This window comes from Electrona antarctica, assembly GCF_951216825.1.
Source record: "Electrona antarctica genome assembly, chromosome: 1".
Lineage (NCBI taxonomy): Eukaryota > Metazoa > Chordata > Actinopteri > Myctophiformes > Myctophidae > Electrona > Electrona antarctica.
The window spans coordinates 50,447,653-50,472,161 of NC_136806.1; the positions used below are offsets into that span (position 1 = coordinate 50,447,653).

The following is a 24,509-nucleotide window of genomic DNA, read 5'->3' on the forward strand; positions in this document are numbered from 1 at the left end:
ATATTACACTCAAGGGTGTTCTTTGCGGGCGAGTTAGGCACCGTAGCGTGCATTAATGACGATAAAGAGAACACCCTCTCGTGTAATATTGCTTAATTCACACACACACACACACACACACACACACACACACACACACACACACACACACACACACACAGTAACTAACATGTTTAGATGAAATGATATGCAGGTTTTTAATGTAATACACACTTATATACAAACACATACAGACTGTACAAGATGGAGCACAAACACAAATATTCCTTCATTTAGTGTTTTGATGATGGTGTCGGAGCGCCCGCCGTCTGTCACATCAGTCCATAATCTCCCATAGATGTTCAAATGGGTTGAAATCGGGTGAAATAAGGCCATAGAATACGATTCATGTCATTGTCATTGTCATCAAACCATCCAGTGACCCCTTGTGCCCGCTGTGGATAGAAATGTCATTCTGGAGGAGAAGTGGACCGAAGTGTTTCATCATAGGATAAAAGTGATCACTCAGAATAACTTTTGTGTCATGCACTGCAGCGCTATAACAGGGCTCTCTCTCTATATGTAGATATTCTTGCTAACAGTCTGATCACATTTCCAGTCACCTGAGGAAGAGTTGCACGTGCATAAGTTGCACTTATGCACGCACATCATTGTCACCACAATGTCTAACCCTTATCTTTCCCACAAAACACAGATGCCACTTTAGTCACTTGAGACTAGCCAGTTGAGCGGCTTTTGCCATCCATATCCAAATAATGAACCCTTCTTCATAGTCACTTAGATTGTTTTCTCTTGCCATCTGGATCCAAAATCATAATCATAACCGGTCCTCATTCGCCCCAAAGGGATATTCCATTTCACAAGTATGATCAACTAAAACAATTCCCCAGAGTAAACAAACAACATATCAGCGACTGAGCGAGGCAGTTTGTTTGGCACTGCAATGGCTGAGTGGACCAACCTTTTTCCCCATCTCAAAGTTCTGTATCTCCGTCCTGATGGCATGGTTGTAAAGTGACGGTTGAGGGCATGATGAGTGTAATTTACTGTTGTGAGTGCTATGCGTGTGATATGGCTTCATCATTCATATCAGAAAGTGTGGGTGTGGGAAGGGCAGGCCAATCAATATGCGTAATAATAGCCTACTGAATAGTTTGTTCTTGTTAGACATTGTCAATATATTGAAAAACATGATGGGGAACAGTGCAACAGAATGGGTTGAATAATGCTTTTGTAGAGTCATAACAAGAGGTGAGGGGGAATGTGTGTATCAAAACTATTGTCCAAGATGAGTCCAAGATATGTACAATTATCAACCTGTTCTATTGCCTTTCCATGAATGGAGAGTGGGTTCGGTTCAGTCCAGTGTGAGTTGTATTAATGACCAGTTCTTTTGTTTTGATTGAAATCGAGGTCATCTGGCCCCGTTCAGCAGCAGTGTTATATAAATGCCCACAGAGCATGACACAATGTTAATTGCTTGCAGTATGCCTGTATGGAAGTGTTTCTCCACTCATTTATTCCAGTTTTTCACCTTTAATTTGCGACCTGTCTGCACACAGACACGCTCCCGGTCACGGTCGGACAGTAAACACACCGCTGATATTCATGGCTGGCGGCACATGAATATCCTGACACTAAAACATTTGGCGGCGCTGTCTAACACACTGTATACGCACGAGTGCACCGGAATCAGCGGATGCATTTTAAAGTGTCTCTTGCATAACATTTCTGTAATACCTACCCAGGGTTCTTTTCTCTCGGGGGTGTTGAGTTTTTACAGCCAAAAAGTGAGCAGACAACTACACACACACACACACACACACACACACACACACACACACACACACACACACACACACCTTGACTCAACAAAACACACTGGTAAAACATTTTCACTGAATAATAAAGCATGCTGTTTTTGTATTCTCTGTCTGTGTCCACAGCCCTGAGCTGAGCCAAATGAAGCCAAGGATACACCATAGCAGGTGAATAGACTGCACTGTAGGATGATGAAAACATGTCGCAGACATTGCCAGGTATGTCACGAGGAATCTGTGTTGGTGACATTGATGCAGTGACACACACACACACACACACACACACACACACACACACACACACACACACACACACACACACACACACACACACACACAAAGGTGTGTGTAGAGAGAGCAAATGTATAATTATAAAGGGGTCATTTCCTCGTAGATCCATCTGAAATTGTTCAAATCGGCCTCATGGTGGTGCTGTAAAAGCTCACGTCATGTTTTGGCCTATAACTCTTGAACCTTCAACATTGTTTCTCATAATGTGGTGTAAAGTAACCATTAGTACTGAACTTAAGTGCAATTGTGAGATATCTGTACTTTACTTGAGTATTTCCAATTTCCAATACTTTTCTACTCTACTAAATCTCGGATCCAAATATTGTACTTTTACTCCACTACATTTATTTGAAGAGTTTAGTTACTATAGTTACTTTATAGATTTTGATTATTATTACAAAATATACGTTAACCACTTCAGCCCTATATACATGTCGGCCATTCGAAAATAGCAGCACACATTGTGAGCTTGTGGATCTGCTATTCTTTATTTACTTGATTTTTATTTGCAGATTATCACACAGTTACAGTCACAGTGCAAGGGTAGATGTGCGTGTGCGTGCGTGCGTGTGCGCGCCTCTCCTGTACCTGCGTGCTGTGTCCATCTCTCCTCCATGGGAGTTCCCATCACTGACATGACTGTAATTATGGGCTCAGCTTCTCTCTTCTTTCCGATACCAAAATAGATTTGTGATTCACCAGCCCATGCAGTTCCCCCCTGCGCACGCACGCACGTCGCACGCGCACACACACACCCTGTGCGTAGGCACAGGCACTTGGGCAAACATGCAGGCAATCAACTCCAGTGGAATACAATTAATATCCAATTCCTCTGGCGTTTCCCTTGGATTTGAAAAGAATTGTGTTGCTTCGGGGGTTATTGACTCATGAAAGCCATTATTGACAGAGGTGACATTGCCTGTTCGGGGTCAGGGATGAGTAGATCTTTATTCCTTCATGTGGAAAAGCACTCACTGGAATTGGTGAAAAGAATATCGTGACGTCAATGCACATGTTGTTTTTCAGCCTGAGAGAGAGAGCGCTTGCTGCTTGGTATTCTGGAAACCACAGGTAGAGGCTGACCGGGTACTTTTTTTTTGGTATCCCGATTTTGGAGAGTCCTAGACCACTGTTTCCCAAACACTCCGAGAACCCACAAATGGGTCCCGGACACATTTTTATTGGTTGCTTTATTTTACATTTTCAAAAACATTCTGTTTTTCTCAGTTATTCCACGAAGAAATGAATAAAAATGAAAAATTCCATAAATTCAAGTAGTAGTGAAAATAGACAAGCTCACAGCGCGGCGTGAGCATATATATATATATATAAAAAAATAGATGCCTCATTGGCCGCTGCAGTTCGTTGGAGCGATGTGTGTCGACGGGAGGGCGGAAGACTTTACACTAGGGGAGGAAGTACGCCGGAAGAGTGGAAGGCACGCTACGTCACGCTGCCACTCAAGTGACTACTGGCCAATCACAGCGCATCTTTTCCGGGACTTATCAGACCCGATCATGAGCTCTGTGACGTACGCTCATGCTTCCGCGAGGCTTCGAAAGGAATCTCTGGAATTGTTTGCCCTCCCTTGAGCACATACTGTACGCGCCAGAGGCGAATGCCAATACACTTAGCATTAGGTTCTCAATACAAAATTCACATTGTCTCCCCAAAGAGGCAGCAACATTAAAAGTAACACATTTTTATTTATTTATAATAATCATAAATAATACTGACTAATAATAAAGTGAAGAAATGTATCGAGTAGTTCAGTCAACGTTCATGAAAGAAAAAAAGAGAGAAAAGAAAAGGAAAGAGGGGAGGAATGATAAATAGTATATGCGAGTTACAGAACGTACCATACATATTTTTATAAATACTGTCCCAGTGCGCATCTACCCACATATTGTACAATCATATATCACATTAAACATTCATAATCTCTTTGTAGAAATACATCTTGGTAATGTTAAATCTCGATGCGTGCGAAGGGCGTCCATTTCTTAATAAATTGCTCATTTTGTAGCCTCACCAAATAAGTAATTTCTTCCATGTCTCTAATTTATTTTACTTTATTCAGCCATTGTTCGTGGGTTGGAGGGTGTTTTCCTATCCAATTTATTGTGATAGTCTTTTTAGCCGCTGTTAACAATATCTGGAGAAGGTATACCTTTTTCCTACCTTCAAACCCAGTCGGTACTACCCCTAGAATAGCTGAAATCTTGTGGTATACGAGTGTCAAACACTCTATTAATCTTGTGGTATCTGAGTGTCAAACACTCTATTAATATTGTGGTATCTGAGTGTCAAACACTCTATTAATCTTGTAGTATCTGAGTGTCAAACACTCTATTAATCTTGTAGTATCTGAGTGTCAAACACTCTAACAGTATTCCAGAATTGCTGTAACTTAGGACACGTCCAAAAGATATGCGTATGGTTACCGATCTGTTCACCACATTCCCTCCAGCGCTCAGTTGTAGGAGTAGTGCCTGCTCTACCAGTCAATAATGGAGTCTTAAAAAAATCTGCTTACAATTTTCCATTGATATTCTGTTAGAGTTTGTTACTTTATGCACTTCAGTGCAGGCAACTAGCCATTCTTCTTGTGAAATCAAATCTCTTGTTGTATTTCTGCCTCCCACTTGGCTTTTATATAAAGAGAGTTATTGGGAACCATTTCTAGCAAAGTTTGATATAAGATAGAAATTACTTTGGTAAATGAACCATGCTTTTGTATGTCCATAAAAAGAGATTCTAAACTCAAAGTGGTTTGAATTTTGTTCCAGTCATCATGTCTTAAATAATAATCATGTTGTAAATAGTGTCTTAGGTATCTATAAAAATCAGTTCTGGGCAGATTAAACTTGTTTCTGAGTTGTTCAAATGACTTAACTGATTGGAGGAAAATAACTGGTGGACAAATCTGCAGGCGTAGCAAACTCCACCCCTGGAACCCAGCGTCTAGCCTTGAAGGCACCCAATTGAAGACAGGCCCGATGATAGTTGAGGCAGTTTAAATTCTTTCTGGACTTCCTTCCATATTTTAATTGTGAACCTAGACCAAACTCCCATAGCATCTCCATTTATTTTATTCCCTGATAAGGGAAGGGCTGCTAGTTGTGACTGTGTGCATAGAGTTTTCTCAATTTTTAACCACCAGGTTGATTCATCATTTTCTATCCACGTAGTTGGAGGTCTGAGTTGAGCTGCCCAAAAATAGCGATCTACTATTTTCAAATAATGAATGATATATCGGCCAAACCCATATATCGGATGACATACTGCATGGTAGATAGATAGGCATCCAATTCATCCCCCGTTGAACCTCAATTGACAGCAGAGACGTCATTCTTCACCCGGTCTCTCCTCTTCAAAGCAGGGCTATTATATTATGCAAGGAGCTGAGACGAGCTCCTTCATCTTAACACGGCTGAGGTGCCTCAAGGCTCTGCCGCCGGCAGCTTGGCAGCTGTGGCGATAAACGGAATCTATATATGCACAAATCCATCTTGGATTTACATATTGCATAGAATACGGTGGTCTCAATCGGAGTCATTTAAGAAAGAAATCACACTCGTGTGACGTGTATTCACTGTATTCATATCGGCCACATGACGTTGTACGTCGACATTTAGTGGCCTAAACAAACATTAAAGTCCATAGACTTGGCTGGCAAACGATTTACATCATAAGTGCTCTAAACAGACATTACAAATCCCATAGACTTTGCTGGCCTAAAACATAATCTAGCGACCCTCAAAATCACACGAGTATGCCTGCTAATGTGGAAATGAAGCATCATTTTGACTTTTAGAAGCCTTTACATATGTGTCAGTGTCACTTTCATTAATTGCAGATTCACCACTATATATGACGTAATTTCAAAAGCCATGCATTGGAGGGGGCTAGCGCCCCTCATATACTATAAGTTACCATATATATATAGGTGCCTATAATGACATGCCCAAAGCCAGGTTCAAAGTGATTCATAAATTATTTCAGACAAGAAAACATAACTACAGTAAAACATGTACTTGGACAGGCACAGATTGAGATGCACTGACTGAGAGATGCACTCAGATGAATCTGCAAAAAATGTTCAGATTTAGTTGGGTAAAATATGCACAAAATAACTTAATTTGAGGTTAAATGGGAACAGTAGGGAACATTTCCATCCCCTGACACCCCTGGTGACAAGTAGAAATTTGAAGGCAAATTTTAATTAGCTTTATTTCATTATTTTACATGATGATTTATTTAAACATTACACACAAGGGTCGTTGTCAGCAGTTGCTTTTTGTGTTACATTAACTTAACTTAACTTAACTTCTTTGATCAAATGCTCACCCTATGAAGCCTTGAATTAATATTATGAATTAATATGAATAGTTTTGTTTGTATCACAACCCTTCACAGTGAATTAATAAACCAAAAACAAAGAATACTTTGATGAATTGGAAGAAAAAGAAAAAAAAATAATCTGATATTATGAACTCCAAAACAACTCTCACAGTTTAAATCCATGTGTCTTATACCCGGTCCGTGTCCTCATTACTTCCAAAACGCAACATTTGCTATTAATTAAAACACTTCCGGAATAAACGCAACTACAGGCTCGTGCACGAATGATGAGCATGCCTGTGCGTGTGCACGTGAACTCGGCTCACGTGGGTTTCAACGTGAGCCGAGTTCACGTGCACACGCACAGACACCAAACGACCGACCAACTCGAGGAGAGGTGCATGGTCACCCCCTGTAATTATCTCTCTATCGTGGTGCCCCGATAAATACACCTTAATTACAACAAACAGTAAAACAGATTCCCTTGCACATACTTAACTGATTAGTGACCACAATGAAACGCAACATTTCCCAGGATGTGCCCCAAGGAATGCTGGGAAGTCTCTCGCAGCCACTAACGGCAGTGGGTCTCAAAGGACCCTATCATGGATGTAGCATCACAATCACTTTAACCTCTTTAATCCATTATACATTTAGCTAAGAGTGTCGATCTACAAGCTCACAACGTGACACGATGTGACGTGTTTTTTCAAGCCGCCCTCTCTCTCGATTGATGCTAGAGACTTAAGTTGTTGTAAACGAAACGTTTTATCTATTATACAATTGAAAAGGTGTGCCCAAAACGCTGTTCCCACCCAGGAACACAAGGCACCAGCTACTACGTCACTGACACACTGCAACACACACTGCAACAACCCACTAAACACACTAACACGTCACAGACTTACCCTCCGCGTCGATCCTCCGCTATCTCCTCATGTCGCGCAGCACGCCCACACTCAACATCACCCGCGTAAAAATTGTCATTGCACTGCCACTAAAGCCGCCTCCCGTCCAGACTCACAAACAATATCAATATCAATAATAAACACAAACACGCCACAAGCACCGACACCCCCGCCTAATTTGTTGCCAGGTCTATGAAAACAACCCCAGAAAAAATGCCATTCAACACGCTACTTACAACTCGCTTACAATTCGCGGACCTGGCAACACTGCATCCTGTTTTCCCATTGGCTACGGTTGCTACAACACGCATTTGCACTGCATGATGGGAGCAACACAGCTTAATGTAGGGGTCACCGATTGCTGTGCTACATCCCCCTCATGTTCTCACCACCCCGTTCGGCTACACCACACACACTAACCTACACAATTCTCCACATGCAACACAGGGCCCTTATTGGCTAGCCCCCTCACATGGCGATCCCCACGCAGCAAAACACAGGCCAGCCAGCCATAGCCTGGCTAATAAGCCAGACTAAACTTTTTTTGGCCAACGGCTGATTCGGTCTGGTTTATTAACCCAGCCACACACACACACCCACACACACACAACGGCCACGTTCGGAAATATCGCACTGAGCGCACTGTGCAAATGCAATGCAAACTAATAGGCGAGTGTGCTTCGGTGCGGTATTTCCCAACGCGCCCATCTCATCGACACAACGCGCGCAGTCGGATGCCAAGCTCTTCCGCGCATTATTCCTTTCCCAGTCTCACCACACCACGGACTCATTGTAACCTCGCATCAGTGTCACTGCAGACACGTAATCACACTGTGGAGGATTTGTGACTGAGTGACTGTGTGTGTGTGTGTGTGTGTGTGTGTGTGTGTGTGGTTTGATTTCAGCATGTTTTACACTGCACAGTTGCGCAGTGCACACCATGGGACAAATCGGCTTTTCACCCCCTGCCACTGTGCCCACAAACGCATGTACAAGAGGAAAACAATCTAAACATTATATACTAACGTCAGCATCGGGCAGATTAACACACACAAGCGTTATTAGTTGAGTTTTCTTATTGAAGTGCCTCTGAATTGTAACTGTGCGTTTATGTCAGTCAGCGATGCGATCCGTTGTTATTCAGCCACCAGCAGCACCATACGCACGGACTGGAGAGAGGCGACGTGTTTCTCTCCCTTCGGCTCATGTAGCCCTCATTGTAACTACAAATATTGTTCCCGAAGAAACAATGTGGGGTCACTGCAATCCAAAAGATTGTAGGCCTACTATAATGCAGTCAAGGTCCCCACAAAAATATACTACAGTATGTTCTGCTCCATTCTCAACATCTTTTGGTTTCCAAAAACAGTAACTTATTGTAAGTAAACCAAAACAGTAAAAAGCAGTTTCATGTGTGCTTATTTTAATTTAATTTAATTTGCTTTGATGTGAAAATAAAATACAACAAATAATAATAATACCCATCCGTTAATACATGTGAAGGGCACAATACTGGGTTTAAAAACACAGCTGAAACATGAAGTGGAGTCTGTCAAATCTCGCAATTTCCTTCTTCCCATTGCGCTGCAACGGAACTAGGATGAGCCGCCCGAAGGGCGGCGAAATTCTAGTTGAATACAAGATAAAAGTTTTTGGCAATAATTAGACTCTGTAACTTTAACTTAACTTTATAAAATGAGGCAGGCCCGGACAGTTGGCTCAACCGTCTGGGCACCTAAGCTGCCAAGCAGGCTGGACGGCGTGCCGCGGGTTCGACTCCCGAGCCCGACAGCCTTTGCCGTGTGTCACTCCCCATCTCTCTCCCCCTATCCTGTCTGTCTACTGTTCCCTATCAATAGAGGCATAAAACCCCCAAAAACAAATCTTTAAAAAAAAAAAGAGAGAAAAATAGTCATATTTAAAGGCGGAGGCTGACAGCAGATTGGCTAGAAGAGCTAACACTTCAAGCTGTGAATGATAGAATGTTTGTAATTGTAAAGCATGAAAGTGAACTTGCACTTGGAGCTTTTTTTGCTTTTTGATAAATATCATAAAATCTTATATTAAGTCGACCAAAACTGACTAAAATAAATAGAATTTTATTCAAAAGACTAAATCAAAATCAACACTAATATGGCTACCATGCAGACATATCTTGGTTTTTTTTCTTAGGTTCGTTTTTCTTGTTATTTATTTTACTAGGTTCATGGCTTAACCGGTATCCTGAGGCACTACACTGTTTTCTCTGCATTCTATTATTTATGTGATGATTTACCTTGTAGTGACTAGTTAGCTCCTTTACAGTATGTAGTGACTAGTTGGCTCCTTTACAGTATGTAGTGACTAGTTGGCTCCTTTACAGTATAGTACTAGTTCGCTCCTTTACAGTATGTAGTGACTAGTTAGCTCCTTTACAGTATGTAGTGACTAGTTAGCTCCTTTACAGTATGTAGTGACTAGTTAGCTCCTTTACAGTATGTAGTGACTAGTTGGCTCCTTTACAGTATAGTACTAGTTCGCTCCTTTACAGTATGTAGTACTAGTTAGCTCCTTTACAATATGTAGTGACTAGTTAGCTCCTTTACAGTATGTAGTGACTAGTTAGCTCCTTTACAGTATGTAGTGACTAGTTAGCTCCTTTACAGTATGTAGTGACTAGTTAGCTCCTTTACAGTATGTAGTACTAGTTAGCTCCTTTACAGTATGTAGTGACTAGTTAGCTCCTTTACAGTATGTGGTGACTAGTTAGCTCCTTTACAGTATGTAGTGACTAGTTAGCTCCTTTACAGTATGTAGTGACTAGTTAGCTCCTTTACAGTATGTGGTGACTAGTTAGCTCCTTTACAGTATGTAGTGACTAGTTAGCTCCTTTACAGTATGTAGTGACTAGTTAGCTCCTTTACAGTATGTAGTGACTAGTTAGCTCCTTTACAGTATGTAGTACTAGTTAGCTCCTTTACAGTATGTAGTACTAATTAGCTCCTTTACAGTATGTAGTGACTAGTTAGCTCCTTTACAGTATGTAGTGACTAGTTGGCTCCTTTACAGTATGTAGTACTAGTTAGCTCCTTTACAGTATGTAGTACTAGTTAGCTCCTTTACAGTATGTAGTGACTAGTTGGCTCCTTTACAGTATGTAGTACTAGTTAGCTCCTTTACAGTATGTAGTACTAGTTAGCTCCTTTACAGTATGTAGTACTAGTTAGCTCCTTTACAGTATGTAGTGACTAGTTAGCTCCTTTACAGTATGTAGTGACTAGTTAGCTCCTTTACAGTATGTAGTGACTAGTTAGCTCCTTTACAGTATGTAGTACTAGTTAGCTCCTTTACAGTATGTAGTACTAGTTAGCTCCTTTACAGTATGTAGTGACTAGTTAGCTCCTTTACAGTATGTAGTGACTAGTTAGCTCCTTTAAAGTATGTAGTGACTAGTTAGCTCCTTTACAGTATGTAGTGACTAGTTAGCTCCTTTACAGTATGTAGTGACTAGTTAGCTCCTTTACAGTATGTAGTACTAGTTAGCTACTTTACAGTATGTAGTGACTAGTTAGCTCCTTTATAGTATGTAGTGACTAGTTAGCTCCTTTACAGTATGTAGTACAATTTGTCAGAGAAAATAAATCCCCCGGGCACATTTTGATCCCGACGTCGTCGGGATGTTTCAGTGGTGTTTTAAAGCCGTCGCTCCTCTCACCATATTTGTCCATTTCCTCCTTCTTACCATCCCTCTCGTCACCTCATTCCCTCCGTTTAGTGTCAGAGATGGATGGCTGGTGATAAAGATGGAGGCAGCCTCCTCAACCAGCCTGAGTGAGCCATCAGTCTTCTAATGAGCTGCCAGGACAGACAGAGGGATGGACGGTTGGACGGGGTGATGGGGCACGTGGGTGGTAGGTCATTGTTGAGGCAGCAGTGGTGGAAGGAGTGCTCTGATTCTTTTTGTTTGGTTTTTTACTGTAGGTAAAAGCAGTGGTGGAAAGTAAGTGCATTTACTTATGCACTCTACTTATGTGACTAATTGTTACCCAGTTGTTTTGTTGAGTTGGGTTCATGCTTGCTCTGCTTATTCTGTTTACACCCTTATAAGTTGCTTTGGAAAAGAGAGCATCTGCTAAATGCCTAAATTGTAAATCCTGTTTACTTACGTGTACGTGAACTCTGCATCTCTGTACAGCAGTAGTGGAAAGTAACTAAGTACTAGTAAATGTTTTAGGTGTTTCTACTTTACTTGAGTATTTCCAATAGTTTTACTTCTACTCCACTACATCTCGGATCCGAATATTGTACTTTACTCCACTACATTTATTTGAAAACTTGAGTTACTAGTTACTTTGTAGATTTTGCTTATTTCAAAACATACATTAACAACTTCAACCCTATACACATTTCAGCCATTTGAAAATTGCCGATCTACACGTTTACAATGTGTCTCAATGCGACACATTGTGAGCTTGTAGATTTGCTATTTTCAAAAGATTGTTGTACGGAACATTCTGCATAATGATGAGTATACTTTCTACTTTTGGTACTTTAGTACATTTTGATACTTTAATACTTTTGTACTTTTACTCAAGTACATTAATGAATACCAGACTTTTTACTTGTAACAGTATTTCAAAATTTGAGTATATTTAAGTAAAATATTTGAGTACTTTTCCCACCACTGAGTAAAAGTAGCAATTCCACGATGTAAAAATAATTGAAAGGCTAAGTGGTGTCCGTGGGGGGGCAGGGATAGCTCGGAGGCGTAAGGGTCAAGAGTTCAGCTTTGTGCAAAGGAGGAAGGCAGGGTCAACAAACACAGTAACTCTCACCCTCTCTCTCCCACCCCCAGCGGTGTGTGGATAATACCGTTGCTGTCAGCTTAGAAACCTTGTATCTCCTTATTTCATCGTTTGTTTTCTCTTGTAAATGAATGCCCTAATTCGTTGCACTACAGTGTCACACAAATGCGTTTTTGCTATATACTGTATATTGTTTTTTTTATTTTATTTTTTTAAATTGTGGGATACATTTTTATCCCACGATTTTGCAACCCATTTTCTCACCCAGTCTAATGTAATCCTGGGTGCTACACTTCCTCTGCATGTTTTTTGTGAAGGTACCTACCTATCCTATGGGACACGGGGAGAACATACAAACTCCACACAGAAAGGCCCTTTCGCCAACCTCGCCTCGGGTATGGGCACTGATAATGCGGAGGAGAGAACACGCCCCCAGCACCCACAGCATCCCCAGCAGGAATCGAACTATACTGTATATTGTTTTGAATGGAAAGTGATAGTGGTTATGAACCTATGAAAGGTTCTAAAAAGAGTGTGTGACTCATTAATAATAATAATAACGCATTGGATATACAATTGGACTACATGTTATTTCATGCTCCTATGTTGCATAACTGAAAGACAGTGTTATTTTTATGTCAATAGTCATATTGTTATGAACCTTTTGGGTGAAATGCTTAAGAGATATCATATAGTTTGTTATTATATATTGTTATATAATTGTATCACGTTTTCTGAAAACGTAATACAATGACTTGGCCATTATTTTAAGACGTTGACGAAGTGAAAGTGTGTGAGTTTGAACACAGTAACAGTTTTGGACATACACGGTTTCTGCTGGTCGGTGACTATTATGCCGGAGGCTGCACGGCCGACCCCTCGCTGCGAGTGCTGGGGAAGCTTATTATTTGACTGCAGCGCTGCTGGGGAGGTGTTTGTTTAGGGGTGGGGCGCTCCGGGAAGCCTCTAATGAATGCCAAGGCAAGGCCCTGGCTGAGGCCTGCCCTTATGTTCAAAGACCTGAGCCAAGCGAGCTGCCTCTCCCCCGCCTGCCCTGGGTGAGACCTGAATTATTGATCAGAGAGACAGAGAGAGAGAGATAGAACTGGAATGTATTTGGAGTTTGTGTGTGAGCGCACATCCTCTAGTACTGTGTATGTTACAACTTCAAGGGTGTGTGTGTGTGTGTGTGTGTGTGTGCGCGCGATTGTGTCCCTGTGCATTAACGTGCATGTGAGCCAACAGGAAGTTGTACAATGTTTCAGATATCTATAGGGGAAGATGAGATTTACCCCGGGGGCGAATGTGGGACGCGGGACGGTGGGGGACGGGGACGGTGGGGGACGGGGACGGTGGGGGACGCGGCACAGGGATTTTAACAAACTCCAGACTGAAGTTTACAGAGTAACAACACATGACAGACGGAAGGACAGGGAGAGAACGAGAGAAGTCGAGATAGGAGAGTAACAGAAATAGCAGTGGTGGAACTTTACTTTAGTACTCAGATTTGTAAAGTAAAAGTAAGCAGTATCAACATGTAGAAATACTCTGTTACTAGTGAAGTTCATTGCATTCCAGATGTTACTTGAGCAAAAGCATGGGCATCGAAATGTACTTGAAGTTCCAACAGTAGAAGTAGTCATACACACATTTTCGGGGGGAAGATAATTAAATATTTGTCTTTTGTAAACTAGTCAAGTTTTCAAATAATTGTAGTGAGCAATTTTTTTAAAATATTTGCCTCTGAGGTGGAGTACAAGTATGTAAGTATCAAGGGTACACCCTCAAAGTAGTACTTAAGTACAGTACTTGAGTAAATGTACTAAGTTACCATCCGCCACTGGAAATATATAGCCAGGGGACAGAAAAGGCTTGATGTCTGATGTGGGAGTTTGCAAATGTGTTGAACGTGTGACTCATAAAGAGAAACCGAACGAAGGAGAACGGGGAGAGAAAGGGAGAGAGTGAGAGGAGTAAGTGATGAATGTGTCCCGCGTGAACACACGGCAGCGACAGAGCAGCCCAGCGTGTGAGAATGTTGTGATGCTTTTCTGTTGGAGTGTGTGCGTGTGTGCGTGCGTGCCACAGCTGGGCCTATAGCTCACAGGAAACAGATGGGAGGTAATAAAGTCATGTACTGTAGGTGGGTGGATGCTGCACAGTGGGCTGTCTCCCATCCATCGTAGATCTGACGCATACACCCACGGACGATGGCTGGTGGGCAGCAGCGTGACTGTGCTGACTACTGGGGCCAGGCAGGGATTACATTTGAGACTGCGTGCAAAGGTTAGGGCTTAGAAACAATTCACCAGTGGTGGATGATAAGTACTATGATGTTTTTTTTTATGCAAGGTAAAACAGTATGAACCTCATCCTCTCGCTCCCTCTGACACGAGCAGAAACCTTTTTGGCACAATGAGACAAAAGACAAATTAAAGGGCCTGCGGCCAAACGGATGAGTGACCGTCGATGCAGCACACTGGGATGGCAGGCTGACATTGGAGAAGTACTCTTGATTATTTACTTGGGTAAAAGTAGCAGTACCACTACCACAGTGTAGACAATACGACACATTGTGAGCTTGTAGATAGATCAGCTATTTTTTAATGTAAACAAGTGTCTAAACTGATTTTGTTGCTATATTAAACCTCAATCGTAATTATTACATCGAATAACGAGTGGTACAGGTGAAAAATTACATAAGATCCAGAGTGCAGTGCAGCTCTGGCCTTGCGCGCTGGGTTTTAGACTAAATTGATTTTTTTTCATCGCTGGGGGAAAATAATATAAATAAAAATCTGAACTTCATTCATGCACACATTCACTTTCATAATGACCAAAGATGTTGCACTGTTTTGTCCCAAAGGGGCTTCTGTAACCAGGCGACCGAGCCTAAGACCCAGGCCCAGCACGCATGCTCTGAGCTGCAGTCCGCACTGAATGTTATGTAATTATTCACCTGTGCCACTCATTATTCATGCCATGGATATCATAACATATGGTTAGAAAACGGTTAATCCAGAATTCTCCTTTTAATATAGAAACAAAATCAGTTTAGACACACTCATTTATATTCTCCTTTAACCCCTTCAAGGACCCCACACTGGCTTAGGCATTCTGCTTCCCTCTCTTCGATGGCTCCTCGGGTATTACAAGTAATGTTTTTCACTCCGTCCGTGTGTCTGTGTGTGTGTGTCCGTCCGTCTGTCTATCCGTCCGTCCGTCCGTCTGTGTACAGCTAATCTCTGGCACCGTTAAGAGTCATTTAACAGGTAAACAGCGCTGCTGTCATTGCCTGAGCTACCTTGAAATTGAACAGATGGCACGAAATCTCAGCGGACCCGGAGTCGGGGCACTTTTTGCATAAATTTCAAAGGCTAATTAGTCTTTGGTGATTAGCTGCTGCAATTGCTTTTATTTCCTTCTCTTGTAATCCGGTCTCATCAGCCTACGCCCCCCCCCCCCCCCATTGTTTTGTGTAACTGCTGAGCTACCTGTGCACAAACTGAACGAATACACAATGGCTTGTGTCAGGCATTAATCAGTGGAGCCCATATGGGGACTAAACGGGGAGAGAATGAAGTCAGCACGTTTGCTTCTTTTACTAATGTATTTTTAATCACCAGTCTTCAGCTGACAGCTGACGCACATGACAGATCATAGTCATTCGCCACGGGCCACTAACTGTTACTTATTTTTGTCTCCGTCACGCTGAAAGGCGTGGTCGAAACTATATGTTTTGCACCATGTCTGTCTGTCCGTCCGTGTGCCCTTCCGTCTGTGAACAGCTAAACTGGCAGCGAAACTGCACAAACACTCCCTGGATGACAGAGCTGAACCTCTGCCCCGAACCTTTCACACAGGCCTGTTAACCTACCTGACCTGGCGAAGACTGTCCTCCGAGGAGCACTTTTCTAGTTGTTGTGTTTTGGAGCAAACTGTATGTTTGTATTGCAACGCCGCCACTGCATAGAGAAGAAAAGCATAGAGGTGATATTGCTAGCCTACCCAAAATCGTTTCAGGAAATTAAAAAACGTGTCCGACTCCCAACAGATCCAATGTAGTTATTATTTTCCAAAGCCACCATAATACTTTTTATAAAAGCCTGCAGACAAAATGAACACATTTCAAGCCATAGACGTATATTTACGTTCTATAAAACCCAGCACTATACTAATATACTCCCATATATTTACGTTCTATGGTCTTTATAGTGTAGTATAAATAAAATAACTATAATTATATGTGGCGTGTTCGTTTGCAGGCCCATGTGACCCCCGTGTCTCCTACGTCCGTGAATGGCGGCAATCTTTAATGGCGTTTTTCTCTGAATTGAGGCTCAGATGAGGTGATATGAGGTGAGGGACAATGTTTGGAGCTCAATAAAAAATGTGCGCGAGGCTCCTAGCACAATAGCGTTTTTAATGCTATAGAGAAGGTTGGCTCGAAAATGGCCGATTCCTACTTCCGGTTTACACCACGGGGCCGAGTCACAGGGTCTTCTTCACTGCCTTTTTCGTGCATTTTGCTGGCACTGGTGACCACAGTGCATGGAGTAAATGGTGGCATGAAAAGTTAACCACTTTCACCCATTTTGGGCGGGAACCCCTTTTGGTGTTTTAAGCATTGTTATACTTTAGCTATTGAAAAATAGCAGATCTACAAGCTCATCATCATCATCATTTTTCGACCGCGGTCAAGATCATGGATTTCACAATGCCATGGCAGACTTCCCGGTCCTTCATTGCCATCCCCAGTTCCTGCTTGCATGTGTCCCTAGCGATGACATCAGGGAACGGCGGTTTTCTACCTCTGGTCTGCTTTGAGGCAGGACTCCAGAGAAGAAGGGAAGATATAACCTCATTGTCAGCTCTGTAGCAGTGGCCGGCAAACTGTGTTCTTCTGGATCGGACTAGTGAAGAAACACGGGCAAGGTTGCCGTATATTAGATTAGTCGATGGGTGGCTCTTCCAAGACAGATTTTGCGCTCTCATTAGAAGGCGGGTGTAAGTGCCATCCAACCGTTTCTCTAGTTTCTTTGAAAGTGTCCATGTCCATAGAGTAGAATCGGCTCAACGGTCGTCTTAAATATTTTTTACTTTTAACATCTTACTAAGCTGGGATGACCAGATCTTATGCATGTCATTGCAGGCTGACCAGGCCATCCCTTCCTAGTTTGAAAGTCCTTTTGGGAAGAAGATATATATGAACCCAAATACTTGTAGTCATCAACCTGTTTCAGAGGAGTGTTGTTAAGTGTTTTTGTTTTTATAATGTGTTACGTATTCAGTTTTCGTCTCGTTGAGATAAAGACCAACACAGTTGGAGGCCTGCTCAAGAGAATGAAGGAGAGCCTGAGCGTATTCCAATGATTGACTGATAAGCGCGATGTCATCAGCGACTTCGCTGATGACAGTGTCGGTTAGGTATTTAGCAGGATGACGAGAGCTTCTCCTAGGGTTCAGTTGGTAGCCCTTATCATTGATAGTATCAACTGACATAGCACAGAGTGCCGTGCTACGAGCTTAGTAGATCTGCTATTGAAAAATCGTGAAAATGTGTCTCATATCTTTGAATATATATTATTTCACAGCAAACATTTTTAACGCAACTATTTGCTTCTGGGAGGTCCCTGGACCTACATATTTTCAGATGGGGGCCGCAGCCAAATACAGGGGGGTCCTTGACATGAAAAAGGTTGAGCACCACTGACGTAGAAACATAGGTCTTTCAGAAAATGGATTTAGAAGACATTTTGTAGAATCTAGTGTCAGGTCTAAATTGGTTTAAAAAAAAGAAGCCAAGAAATGTTGCCAGAATGCTCAAGGCTGAACACTGGAGCGTTCAGTCTGAGGCTGTCAGAGACTTGAACGAGGACAAAAACAAAACACAAACTTTTTTCCACCACTGCCAAAACTGCAAAACTGCATTCAATCCGTATACTCACAACGGTGACGTGTATTATTCGTCTTGTGTTTAGGTACAAAACACCCCACTCACTCCATATTGTACTTTCCACACACTGTACAGCAGTGGTGGAAAGTAACTGAGTACATTTACTCAAGTACTGTACTTTACATGAGTATTTCCAATATACTTTTACTTCTACACCAGGGGTTCTCAACGTTTTTGGCTCGGGACCCCCGGAAATGCTTTGGCCATGTCTCGCAACCCCCGCCCTGCCCCCTTCCCAACCCCCAATACAAACGGACTGCAAAAATAACCTTAATAATAGAGAAAATATATCATAAATGAATACTGAAACCAGATCTAATCATTCAGGTCCCCCCCCCCCCCGAGGGGTCGCGACCCACGGTTTCATAACCCTTGTTCTACACCACTACGTCTCAGAGACAAATTTACTTTTACTCCACTTCACCTGGGATAATGCCTCATTCCTTACTCCACTTCACCTGGGATAATGCCTCATTCCTTACTCCACTTCACCTGGGATAATGCCTCATTCCTTACTCCACTTCACCTGGGATAATGCCTCATTCCTTACTCCACTTCACCTGGGATAATGCCTCATTCCTTACCCGGACTGCACAATTCACCGGTCTCTCTCCTGATTGGATAATGCCTCATTCCTTACCCGGACTGCACAGTTCACCGGTCTCTCTCCTGATTGGATGAAATGGTTCACCTAGACACCTACCCGGAAATGTATTTCCTATTTACTAAAGAGCTGGAGAGAGTTACAATGTTCTTCACATGAAAACAAAAACAATACAAATTGGGCGAGAAGCATGATAAAAATCACACCCGTGTGAACTGAGTGGTGTAAGGCTATTATATAGCCTGATCAGCTCTGATCTGACGTAATGAAATCACACCCGGATGTGATTTCACAACTGGCTCTTTTTGTGCAGAAAAAATTACCATGGTTGCTACGGTCATCCAGTTCACCCGGGTGTGATTTAATTACGTCAGAAATTATTTTGAACATAGCAACCATGCTCATTTTTTTCTGCACACAAAAGCCAGTTGTAGGAGTGGTTTACACCACTCAAAAAGAGCATGAAATGATGAAGTGATGAAAGAAACGATGAAAAGCATAAAAGGAGAGAAAGAGACGGAGACATATGAACTATGAACATGCTAATGGACCACGTGTGTGTGTGTATTTTGAGCTGTAGTAAATTAACTCAGTCAATGCCAGACTAAATAATCGTCTCATTTTGAAAGCTGTGAATAAAGTTTGTTTTGATCAAAATTGCAATCTGGGAAAATAATCTGAGATAAATGGATTTTAAGACAGCAAGCTGATTTTCCACTTCTGGTTATTTCCTGTTTACTTGATCGCCTAGCAACCGAGGGTCATTCAGACGGAGCAATGAGCACGATGTAACTTAATCATTCGAAAAAGAAGAAAAAAAACCATTTTTGGCAAAGAGATTACGAGTGAGACTTGGAACAATGTGATGATGGCGCTGCCCTTATTTCCACAAACTTGCAAGATTTACATTAGCTGCAGTGCCTCGGCGGCTCTGTACTTTGCACTTTTGCTTACGCTAAGGGAACTTATTTTGCTCTGATCAAAGACCTTTGGTCTTTCTTGGCAAGGCAACTTCAATATGGGCTACATTTGCATTGCTAAGTTTCGTTGCATTTGTTGTTGACCGTCACCTTCACACCATTTCCCTGTGAGAAAGCACACTCAGCAGAGGCAGAGAGAGCGAGAGAGGAGAGAGAGCGCTAGTAGAGAGAGAGAGAAACAGATAGCGAGATTTAAAAGGTCATAGAGGAAAATACATTGAATGAATTGACAGTTATAACAAAGATGGTCCATGCTGTTGCGTGAGCAGCCATGCAGGTAGCTGCCAGATGTCACTGTCTCTGCATTTACAGTTGGGTGCCACCGATACTGTCCCTTATCATTTACAGTTGGGTGCCACCGATACTGTCCCTTATCATTTACAGTTGGGTGCCACCGATACTGTCCCTTATCATTTACAGTTGGGTGCCACCGATACTGTCCCTTATCATTTACAGTTGGGTGCCACCGATACTGTCCCTTATCATTTACAGTTGGGTGCCACCGATACTGTCCCTTATCATTTACAGTTGGGTGCCACCGATACTGTCCCTTATCATTTACAGTTGGGTGCCACCGATACTGTCCCTTATCATTTACAGTTGGGTGCCACCGATACTGTCCCTTATCATTTACAGTTGGGTGCCACCGATACTGTCCCTTATCATTTACAGTTGGGTGCCACCGATACTGTCCCTTATCATGTACAGTTGGGTGCCACCGATACTGTCCCTTATCATTTACAGTTGGGTGCCACCGATACTGTCCCTTATCATTTGACCCATTTAGGCCTGACCTCAACATTTAAAAAAATCCTTCTAAATCCTCCAGTTTTCTGAAATAAATATTTTCACGATTTTTCAAAAATAGCAGATCTACAAGCTCGTAGCGCGCCACTCGGTGGCGCGCTATGAGCTTGTAGATCTGCTATTTTTCAATAGCTAAATTATAACATAAGGGGTTTTGCGCAGATCACGCAAACCTCAGCAAAAAGAAAAGGACAATATCGATGGCCTCCAACTGTAGGTTTTCCTGACAAGCTGGGGCTTTCAGACAAACACAACGATGATGACACCGCTGCACTCTGAAAAGCATTCATTCCAATTGCTTGCACCACAGAGGTTTGTTGCCAGTGGTGGAAAGTAACCAAGAAGTACATTAAACTCAAGGAGTTATTTGTACTTTACTTGAGAATTTCCAATACTTTTACTTCTACTCCACTACATCTCAGATCCAAATATTGTAGTCTACTTCTACTCCACTACATGTCTTTGAAAACATACTATAGTTTTTGTAGATTTGTTGATTTTGTAGATTTTGATTATTATTACAAAGGATACATTAACCACTTCAGCCCTATACATTTCGGCCATTGGAAATAGCAGATCTACAAGCTCACAATGTGTCGCGGTGCGATGCATTGTGATCTTGTAGTCTAGATCTTCTATTTTCAGATTGAAATGGGACATTTCTTCACAATGAGTACTTTTACCTTTGTACTTTTACTTACGTAAATTTTGAATTCCGGACTTTTACTTGTAACAGAGTACTTATATATTGCAGTATTGATACTTTTTACTTTCCCACCACTGCTGGTGGTGTAAGGCAAGCGGCATTGAGGAGAGCAGGCTGCCATGTTTATATGGCCCAGAGCAAGAGGAAGTCCCCAGTTAAACATTGGACCTTGCTCGTAGCTGCTTTCACGCTCTGTAAACACCGGCAAGGTGAGCTCACTCAATGTTTGTGTCTCCAGTCCACTGTATAAACACCCAGTGGTGGAAGAACTATACTTATGCCCTTAATGCGTCCACACAAGGACGACTCGGGCTGTTCCCAGCGCAAGTTTATAAACGATATAAAACTTTCCTGCGTCTACATTGCGGTTATGTTAATTATGTATGCTGTATACACGAGACCGGTAAACTGCTCCGTTTTCAAGAGAAAGCTGTAGTACACATGGCCGGTGTAGATGCCCCCCTCCCCCTCATACAACACAAATGTTGTGTCAAACCATGTGACTCCCATTGGAAATGCATTGGGGCAAGATGTATCACACCCTTTGTATACAACAAGCATACATCAGTCTGTTGCGAAGGTGTGAGTGAGGGGCGACTGTGGCTCAAGAGGTAGAGCAGGTCGTCCAATGATCCATGGGTCGGCGGTTCGAATCCCGGCTCCTCCTGTCTACATGTCGAAGTGTCCTTGGGCAAGACACTGAACCCCAAATTGCTCCCGATGTGCTGGTTGGTACCTTGCATGGCTTCCGCCGCAATCGGTGTATGAATGTGTGTGTGAATGGGTGAATGTAATGCACAATCTATGTAAAAGCGCCTTGGATAAAGGCGCTATATAAATGCACCATTTACCATTTACCATTTGCCTTAGTATGCATAAAATGCAGTACTCAATTGAAGTAAATATACTAAAAATTGTATTTAAGTACAGTACTCGGTCACTTTGCAACACTGATAAACAGGTCCACTCCAGAGTCAAGCAGGAGGCAGGCAGGGTTTACTGAGGTTAATTTACCTGCAGAGCTGGCAAACTGTGACTTAACGATTGACTCTGCACTCCTGCATCTATGTGACATGGAACTAAAAGAGGATGAGTGCTGTGGCTGTGAGGGATTTAACACCTGGACACTCATCCATACCATCCTGTCAAGTACTGCAATTCTGCCAGTGCCTAAGCTGTTATCCTGGGGAGAGCCACGAACTGAGCTCCTGTTTCCTTCAATGCATGTGGAGTGAGCAGGGTGATTCTTATCAGCTGACCTGACAGGGTGGAGTTTCCCCTGGTAGGACGTATAGAGTGTGGAAGGAACATGTTATTCCAACCAGTTCCTTTCCCCTCCATCAGGCGCCCTAGCTGACCAGGGGGAGGCAGTAGGAGTAGGAGCTGTATTTCCGAGAATAATTAAAGGTGACTGAGATGATGAGTATAGAGACCAGGATTAATACATGTTTTTTTTGTGAGGGTACCTATCCTAGGGGACACGGGGCAGAACATGCACACTCTACACAGAAAGGACCTTGAAGTACTGCACTTAAGTACAATTTTGAGGTATTTCTTTTACTTTACTTTACCCGAGCATTTCCATTTTCAATACTTCTTCTCCACTACATCTCAGAGGCAAATATTGTACTTTTTTTTTTACTCCACTACAATTATTTGAAAACGTTATAGTTAGGCCAGGGGTTCTCAACATTTTTGGTTGGGGAGCCCCGGAAATGCTTTCGCCATGTCCCCGCCCCCCTCCCCACCCCCAATACAAATTGGCTGCTACAATAACCTTAATAATAGAGTAAATACATCTTGAATAAATACTGAAACCTGCTGATATAAGGAAAGTGTATGCATGTACTTATGGTATGTAAACTCTTAATTTCCATTTTCCAGCCATTCAGTTACATTTTTTTATTTATTTTTTATATAATCTGGGGACCCCCCAAAATAATTTGGCGACCCCCCCCCCCCCCCCCCCCGAGGGGTCGCGACCCCCAGGTTGAGAACCCTGAGTTGGCTACTAGATTTTGATTAAAAACATACATTAACACACTTAAGCCCTATTTTTTCCCCCGGCTATTTGAAAAAAAGCTGATCTATAAGCTCGCGACAGTTGTGAGTTTATAGATCGGCTGTTTTCGATAAAGTTGGACACATTTTGAATTTTGTATGTTTAGGCCCTACTTCGTTACTGTAAGTATTTTCATGCCTATACATTTGCACATTTACTCAAGTCAAACATTTTATATAGTATTTTTACTTTTAACAGAGTATTTCTACATGGTATTGCTACTTTTACTAAAAGAATATGAGTACTTCTTCCACCAATGCCATGTTGTATATGTGTGTGCATAGGGCTCCTACATTACATGCTTGTCTCTCAGGTGTGTGTGTGTGTGTGTGTGTGTGTGTGTGTGTGTGTGGACGTAATGTCAATGTGTGCATATACTGTAGTGTACAGCATATGCTGTCACCTGCAGCTGTAGCTACAGCTACACTGGGTGGAGTCGGTGTCAGTCGTAGCTCATTGGGGTGGGTGGTGTTGCACTGTAAATCTGACACTGGAGTCTGCACAAACTGCTATTCGTGTTGATGTACTTAGTTTGCTAGTATAGAAGACAAGAATTGGGCGGAGACTTTCCCAAAATTAACTAGTTCCGGTCGCCATGTTGTTTGTTGTGACTACAGTAACTACAGTTAAAGTACAATACAGTTGGCTAATAAGTAACTAGTTAAAATAAATAAGGAAGTGCGGTGTCAGTAATATGATAAAGCAGGCCACCCTCCCAAAAGGGTAATATTGCGATTACAGTATACAACAGTTACCATCTAAATTAAACATATAAAATGTATTCATATTGCAGGACATTTGTCCTTCCTGCGAGTCCGTCGGTCAGACAGACACGGACAGCCACCGAAAGACAGAGGGCTACCACCGTGCCCACATTTCTCAGACTGAACAGTATACACAACTGTTAGTTAGCTCAATCTCATTGTAGGAGAGCCTATGTGTTCGGGGATGTTGTAGAAGGTTATGCGATTTCGACAGCTGACGCCCAAGTCATTCAACGTTTATTTGATATCTCCGGCACAGACGCACTGTCAGGGCTAGCTAATTCACTCTTGTGATGTGGTGTCACTCTCTCTCTGGTTCCTTAAGGATATGTTCACATGTCTTTCGAACAGCGAATATCAGTGTTTTTTGTGAACATTTACAAACCTAACTCGGTTTAATTCCATCCATGCTCCTGCATGGATGGAACATTGAGGGTAAAATGTGAAATCTGAAATAATAATAAATGGTTAATAATAAAAAAA

General features: G+C 42.3%; 1 long non-coding RNA gene across 1 annotated transcript in view; it reads left to right on the plus strand.

Moving 5' to 3' along the window:
* LOC306927946 overlaps nucleotides 1-24,509 on the plus strand; it is a 36,079-nt gene that overhangs the window by 2,803 nt on the left and 8,767 nt on the right. Inside the window, exon 2 of the long non-coding RNA XR_013790614.1 lies at nucleotides 1,947-2,039. This is a non-coding gene — a long non-coding RNA (uncharacterized lncRNA). The remainder of the gene's footprint in view (nucleotides 1-1,946; nucleotides 2,040-24,509) is intronic.